The sequence below is a fragment of the Suricata suricatta genome, chromosome X (assembly GCF_006229205.1).
Source record: "Suricata suricatta isolate VVHF042 chromosome X, meerkat_22Aug2017_6uvM2_HiC, whole genome shotgun sequence".
In the NCBI taxonomy this organism is placed as follows: Eukaryota; Metazoa; Chordata; class Mammalia; order Carnivora; family Herpestidae; genus Suricata; species Suricata suricatta.
This window is the reverse complement of record NC_043717.1, coordinates 43,217,758-43,225,295: the sequence shown is the minus strand read 5'-3', so window position 1 is coordinate 43,225,295 and position 7,538 is coordinate 43,217,758. Positions and strand designations below refer to the sequence as shown.

The 7,538-nt window shown below is 42.1% G+C and overlaps 1 protein-coding gene across 1 annotated transcript in view; it reads right to left on the bottom strand.

Annotated features, from left to right (window-relative positions):
* The window catches only part of RIBC1 (RIB43A domain with coiled-coils 1), a 90,325-nt gene that overhangs the window by 61,615 nt on the left and 21,172 nt on the right, over positions 1–7,538 (bottom strand). The window lies entirely within an intron of this gene.

Sequence of the window (7,538 nt, the reverse complement as noted above, 5' to 3'; positions counted from 1 at the left end):
TATCTGGTGTAGGGGGCTAGCATATGATTGGCTATCTCATTTTGAAGTTCAGTGGAGAAGGTGAGCTGGAGGTAGAGATTGGGAAGTCCTCAGTAGAGAGACAGTATTGAAACTAAGAGATGGTTGAGCTCCCCAGAGACAGGGGGTGCAGAAAGGAGGAACCCAGGGAGAAGACCAAGAAGGAACAGTCAGAGAAATAGGAGGAACCAGGAGAGTTAGGTGTCATGGAACCCAAGGGGGGGGGTTCTAGGAGGAGCAAGTGATCAAACATGTCAAATGCAGCCAGAAAGTTTTATTTATACAAAGGCTAACAATGGGAGCATTTGGGTGGCTCAGTTGGTTAAGTGTCTGACCCTTGATTTCGGCTCATGTTATGATCTCACAGTTCATGGAATCAAGTTTCACTACCAGCGAGAAGCCTGCTTGATATTCTCCGTTTCACTCACTCTCTCTGCCCCTTCCCTGCTCACATGCACGTGCTCTCTCTCTCTCTTTCTCTCTCTCTCTCTCTCTCTCAAAATAAATAAATAAACTTAAATAAAAGGCTAAACAATGGCCATTGATTTGGGCGATGGTAAAGTCATGATGAAGTTAGGCTGGCATCACACAGATTCATTCAGACATCTGTGCTATTTATTCAAATGGTAAACACTCAGCCAGCTTGAATTCTCAGCATGCTCTCAGATGCTGGCCACATTCCCATGTTGTGTACATGCTTTCAGAATTTAAACCATTCATTCAAATTGTGCCCTCACTTACTCAGGAATTACAGGCACACATTTGGATGCTCCCCACACTCATCATTTAGGTACCTCTATATTTGTCAATGCCACCTCAGAACCAGCTGGAGCCAATGCAGCTCTGTCATTGCCGCAATAATGGCAGGTACCTGCAAGGCTTAAACAGGTTATCTTGTGGTTTTTATCTCCCAGGAGTGAAGATTGTCTTTGTTTTTCTCTTCTCTCCTGGTATGGATAATACTCCCTGGGGATTGTGAGGTAATGCTGCATGTTGCTGGTTCTGGTGCCCCCTGACATGCCCTTCCCTCACTTCTTAATCTCATACAGCCAAACTGATGATTATCCGTTGTGTGCAAAATTTGAGTTTGCTCACTTCCCTGTTTTCTAATGACCTTGAAACAGAGGTGTAGACAATAAAGAATGTTCAATGGCACAAATGCCTGGGCAGGTGGGAGGGGCTAGGACCCAGAGCCTAGTGGGAAGGGCAAGCCGCCAACAGGACTTCTCTTCTCTGAGACCCCAGGAAAGGATAGTGTGGGTAGAGACAATGTTGGAGATGACAAGAGAGGAAGTGTCCACTTAATGGCCTCCATTTTCTCTAAACAGAGGAGTTCTTAACCCAGAGTCCACTGCCTCTTTGGCAACTGTAGGGAGAATTGAAGCAGCCCATGGACTTGGATAGGGGGAAATTGCATCTTTATTTTCACTATTACCAACACAAGTGTAGTATGTCCTTCTAGGGTATGTTGATAACAAACTACAGTAGTATTAGCAGTACCCGTGGCTCTGTTACCAATAGAAATCAGATTTTCATAGCATATCAGGGTTGTTACAGATCCCTCAAAATAACATCACAATTTTGAAACCATGGTAGTCATAAGACCTATTGATAGAGCTTGAGATTTAATGTATAAATAAAGAAGCACATAATTACCACACTATAGATATGTTTCTTATTATTTTGGTAATTGTATTTCTTTTATAATTCTCCTTTTATATACTATCTAATACATTCATTATTCTGAGAAGGGATTCCTTAGGCTTCATCAGACTGCCAGAAGTTGTCATAGCATAAAAAAGGCTAAGAGACACTGCTCTGAAGAGTAACAATAGCTAACATTTACATAGCTCTTGCCAAAGCCCAGGTACTGTTCTGAGTACCTTTTTTTCTTACATAATAGTTTACTCATTTATTCCTAATAACCCTACAAGGTAGATGCTTTGGTTATACCCATTTTTAATGTTTTTTTTTTAAATTTATTTTTGAGAAGGAGAGAGAGAGAGAGAGAGAGAGAAAGTGAACAGAGGAAGGGCAGAGAGAGAGGAAGGCAGAGGATCTGGAGTGGGCTCCTCACTTACAGCAGAGAGCCTGATGTGGGGCTTGAACTCACAAACCATGAGATCATGACCGGAGCTGAAATCAAGAGGTGTACACTTACCTGACTGAGCCACCCAGGCGCCCCTGATTATACCCGTTTTATGGAAGAAGAGACTGAAGCATAACAGTTATGTAAGTTGCTCAAGGTCATTCAGCTATCAAAGATAGAATTGAGATTCAAACCCAGGCCTTCTGGCTTCAGAGTCTGTGCTGAAAAGTCAAGAAGTTGAATTAGTAGGATGCCAAGGGCAAAATGGATTGAGGGTGCCAGCAAGACTGTTTAAAGAGAGAAGAGGAGGGGTGCCTGGGTGACTCAGTTAAGTGTCTGACTTCGGCTCAGGTCATAATCTCAAGGTTCGTGGGTTCAAGCCCCATGTCGAGCTCTGTGCTGACATCTTAGAGTCTGGAGTCTGCTTCAGATTCTCTGTCTCCCTCTCTCTCTGTCCCTCACCACTTATGCTCTCTGTCATTTTTCTCAAAAATGAATAAACATTTTAAAAAATTTATGAAAGAGAGAAAAGGAATGAGAGAGGGCCTACACTGGTTAGAAGAAAACTAGGAAGTGGGTGCTAGGCTGGAAGAAAATGGGAAGGCCCACAGAATAACAGGGCTCAAGGAGATAAAAGAAGTGGTGGAAGGAAGGAGAGTCAACATGACTGGGAGAACATGGTCAAAGTAAGATATGGTGGTATAGATGCTGGGGAAGTAGGGGAGTCATTCCAGGGTTTGGTAAGATTAATAATGTGGCCTAGGCAAAGGTGGGTAAAGTTGAGAGAAGGTGAAGGTCCTTGGAGTTGAGCAGATGAAGGAATCATGAAGCTGGGCTCCCAAATTCTCCCAAGGTTGATTGATTGATAGATTGACTGACTGACTGATTGACTGATTCATTCATTCATTCATTCATTCATTCATTCATTCATTCATTCATTGTTATTGTGTATCTAATATGTGCCGGCAGTGTTCTTGGGATTGGGTAGCCAAGAAGTGAACCAGCAGGACAAGACCCTATAGCCATGGGGATTACCTTCCAGCAGGGAGAGAACTACACCACACAAATGCACGCACGCGCACGCGCACACACACACACACACACTCATACATAAATTAGACAAGGCTTGGGCCACCTGGGTGGCTTAGTTGGTTAAGTGGCTGACTTTGGCTCAGGTCATGTTCTTGCAGTTCATGGGTTCAAGCCCCACATCGGGCTCTGTGCTGACAGCTCAGAGTCTGGAGCCTGCTTCGGATTCTGTGTCTCCCTGTCTCCCTCTCTCTCTGCCTCTCCTCTTGTTCTCATGTGCTCTCTCTTGTTCTCTCTCAAAATTAAATAAACATTTAAAAAAATTTAAAAATTAGACAAGGCTCAAGTGCCTTTAGGCACAATTCCATGACCCCAAAAGTTCTGAAAAGCATAAGTTTTTTTTTCATACTTTGGAGCCCAAACTCATCAGGTGACAAAGCCTGACGTGAAACAATATAAGGCTGTCTATATCACTAAGCTGATTCACACTTAGTGTTATTGTTCATACTTTTCACTCTAGAAATATTAATTTTTAATTATGTGATTCTCTAGACATTTCTCAGTAGTTATATAGAATAGACTATATGCAGCATACAGATTTATGTAACATAAATATGTCTTCCTTTCTAAAATTGAAAAAAAATATAAATTCCAAAACACATCTGGCCCCAAGATTAGAAAAAAGATGATAGGCCTGTAAGTGCTATGCAGATAATTCAAATATGCAATGTGTTGGTTCACAAAATGGCCCCTGTACATGGAGGACATGGAGAGGCCAAAGAAAGAGGCAGACCACTCCAGATTGTTAGATGGAAGATGTAATAAGCAAGGGAACTTACTTAAAGACAAGTAGATCTCTATATCCACCCACTGGAATCTTCAACATTTGTAGAGAGGCTTTAAGTGGGTTCAATCATGTATTCACTCTAGATGGTCTCAACAATACCTTACTCTCTCCAGGCTATGTTCCTGAAATGGTTCCAGCTATGGGAACAGTGGGTAGAGCATACATTCCAAAGACAAGGGAAGGGATGAAGAGATACCCTTTGCCTGGCTCCTGCTCTCAGGTCAACCAGTGGTCACATCCTCAATAACTTTCTCCAACATGATGGGATAGTAACTAGGTGTTCACAGCTTGAGTGATCAGGGAGAGAAGGTGACATTTAAGCTTAGTTATACATGATGAAAAGAAGAAGGAGGAGGAGGAGGAGGAGGAGGAGGAGGAGGAGGAGGAGGGGAAAATGGCAGTCATGCAAACTTCATGGAGAGAGAATTCCAAGCACAGGGAACAAGATGAATACAAACAAAGAGGCCACTGTGACTGGAGCATATTGGACCCAGTGAAGAGTGCTATAAATTGCTAGGTGGACTTCATGTAGTCAGAAAGATTGTGAATCTGGCACTGTAAATCCTTTGATGAATATAGTGTAGTATCCATGAGTGTGGTGATTGTCAACAATAAGGAGGCCCAGAGGGAAGCCTTCCTGGGTGGGAAATCATGTGGGGAGATTCTTTAGGTAGAAGAAACATAAAGCCAAATGGGACTGAAAATGTAGACTAAGATTCATGGCCTCAAGACCTTTGTTTGGGGAGTGGTATAAAAGGAAGTCAGATTAGATAGATTAGGTGGGCTCAAGATTTGAACTGGGATGCTGGTTGAAAGATGTTCTAGGATGACCAAAGACCTGGTCTAAAACGACAGTGTCTGGGGCACCTGGGTCGCTCAGTCAGTTAAGTGTCCGACTTTGGCTCAGGTCATTATCTTGCGGTTCATGAGTTCGAGTCCCAGGTCAGGCTCTGTGCTGACAGCTCTGAGCCTGGAGCCTGCTTCGGATTCTGTATCTCCCTCTCTCTCTCTGCCCCTCCCCCACTTGTGCTAGCTCGCGCGCTCTCTCTCTCTCGTTCTCTCTCTCTCTCAAAAATGAATAAACATAAAAAAATCAAACTGTTTTAAAAAACTATAGTAATGAAAACAGTATGGAATTGGCATAAAGATAGACACATAGACCAATAGAACAAAATGAAAGAAATACTATAGATAAACAGTCAACTAATCTTTGAAAAGAGTGTCAAGAATACACAAAAGGTGAAGGACAGTCTCTTCAGTAAATGGTTTTTGGAGGGCACCAGAGTGGCTCAGTTGGTTAAGCATCTTACTTGGGTCATGATCTCATGGTTCTTGAGTTTGAGCCCCACATCAGGCTCTGCACTGACAGCCCTAGCCTGGACTCCGCTTCAGATTCTGTGTCTCCCTCTCTCTCTTCCCCTCCCCTGCTCACACTTTGTCTCTCTCTGCCTCTCAAAAATAAATAAACACAATAAAAAAATTTTTTAATGACTGTGTATGGTTGAATTCCAATCAGCAATGTTTGATCAGGGCTTTTGGATTTAAAATAGGTTTGACACAGCTAGAGGACAATAGCAATGGCTGAACCAATGAAAGATGTTTTTGCTCTGTTTATGCCTCTCGGAGTTTCTGCTTCTCAACAGCTCTGTCTCAGAATGTCTGTCTCCCAGCTTTCCTGTCTCTTTTTTTCCTTTTAATTTAAATTCAAATTAGTTAACATACAGTGTAGTCTTGCCTTCAGGAGTAGACCCCAGTGATTCAGCTCTTACATATGACACCCAGTGCTTACCCCAAAAAGTGCCCTCCTTAATGCCCATCACCCATTTATCCCATCTCACCACCCACCTCCCCTCCAGCAGCCCTCGGTTTGTTCTCTGTATTTAAGAGTCTCTTATGGTTTGCCTTCCTCTCTGTTTTTATGCTATTTTTCCTTCCCTTCCCCTGTATTTATCTGATGAGTTTCTCAAATTCCACATGAGTGAAATCATATGACATGTCTCTCTCTGACTGACTTATTTCACTTAGCATAATACCCTCTAGTTAGTTCCATACATATTGTTGCAAATGGCAAGATTTCATTCTTTTTCATAACTGAGTAGTATTTCACTGTGTATGTACACACACACACACACACACACACACACATATACACACACACTATACTTTCTTTATCCACTTATCAGTTGGTGGACATTTGGGCTCTTTCCATGACGTGGCTATTGCTGACAGTGCTGCTATAAACAGTGGGGTGCATGGGCTCCTTTGAATCAGCATTTTTGTATCCTTTGGATAAATACTGAGTAGTGCAATAGCTGGGTCATAGGGTGGTTCTATATTTAATTTTTTGAGGAAACTCCATACTGTTTTCCAGAGTGGCTCCACCAGTTTGCATTCCCACCAGCAGTGCAAAAGTGTTCCTTTTTCTCAGTATCCTCATCAACACCTATTGTTTCTTGAGTTGTTAATTTTAGCCATTCTGACAGGTGTGAAGTAGTATCTCACTGTGGTTTTGATTTGTATTTCCCTGGTGATGAGTGACATTGAGTATCTTTTCATGTGTCTGTAAGTCATCTGAATGTCTTTGGAGGTGTGTCTATTCATGTCTTATGCCTATTTCTTTATTGGATTATTTGTTGGTAGGGTGTTGAATTTGGTAAGTTCTTTATAGATTTTGGATACTAACCCTTTATCAGATATGTCATTTAAAAATATCTTCTCTCATTCTGTCAGTTGTCTTTTAGTTTAGTTGATTGTTTCCTTTGCTTGCAGAAGGTTTTTTATCTTAATGAGATCCCAGTAGTTCATTTTTGCTTTTATTTCCCTTACCTCTAGAGACATGTCTAGTAAGAAATTGCTGTGGCCAAGGTCGAAGAGGTTTCTGCCCGTTTTCTCCTGTAGGATTTTGATGGTTCCTGTCTCACATTTAGGTATTTCAACCATTTTGAATTTATTTTTGTGTATGGTGTAAGAAAGTGGTCCAGTTTCATTCTTCTGCATTTTGCTGTCCAGTTTTCCCAGCACTATTTGCTGAAGAGACTGTCTTTTTTCCATTGGATATTCTTTCCTACTTTGCTGAAGATTAGTTGGCCATTTATCCCTGGGTCCATTTCTGGGTTCTCTGTTCTATTCCATTGATCTACCTGTCTGTTTTTGTGCCAATACTGTACTGTATTTTTATTTTTTATAATAGTTTATTGTCAAATTGGTTTCCATATAACACCCAGTGCTTCTCCCCACAAATGCCCCCCACCATGACCATCACTCCCTTTCTCCCTCCCCCTCCCCCTTCAGTCCATGGTTCGTTTTCAGTATTCAGTAGTCTCCCTTGATCTGTGTCCCTCACTCTTCCCCGCTCTCTTTCCCCCTTCCTCTCCCCATGGTCCCCTGCCAGGTCTATCCTGTTAGACCTATGAAAGCAAACATATGGTATCTGTCCTTCTCTGCCTGACTTATTTCGCTTAGCATGACACCCTCAAGGTCCATCCACTTTGCTACAAATGGCCAGATTTCATTCTTTCTCATTGCCATGTAATACTCCATTGTATATATATACCA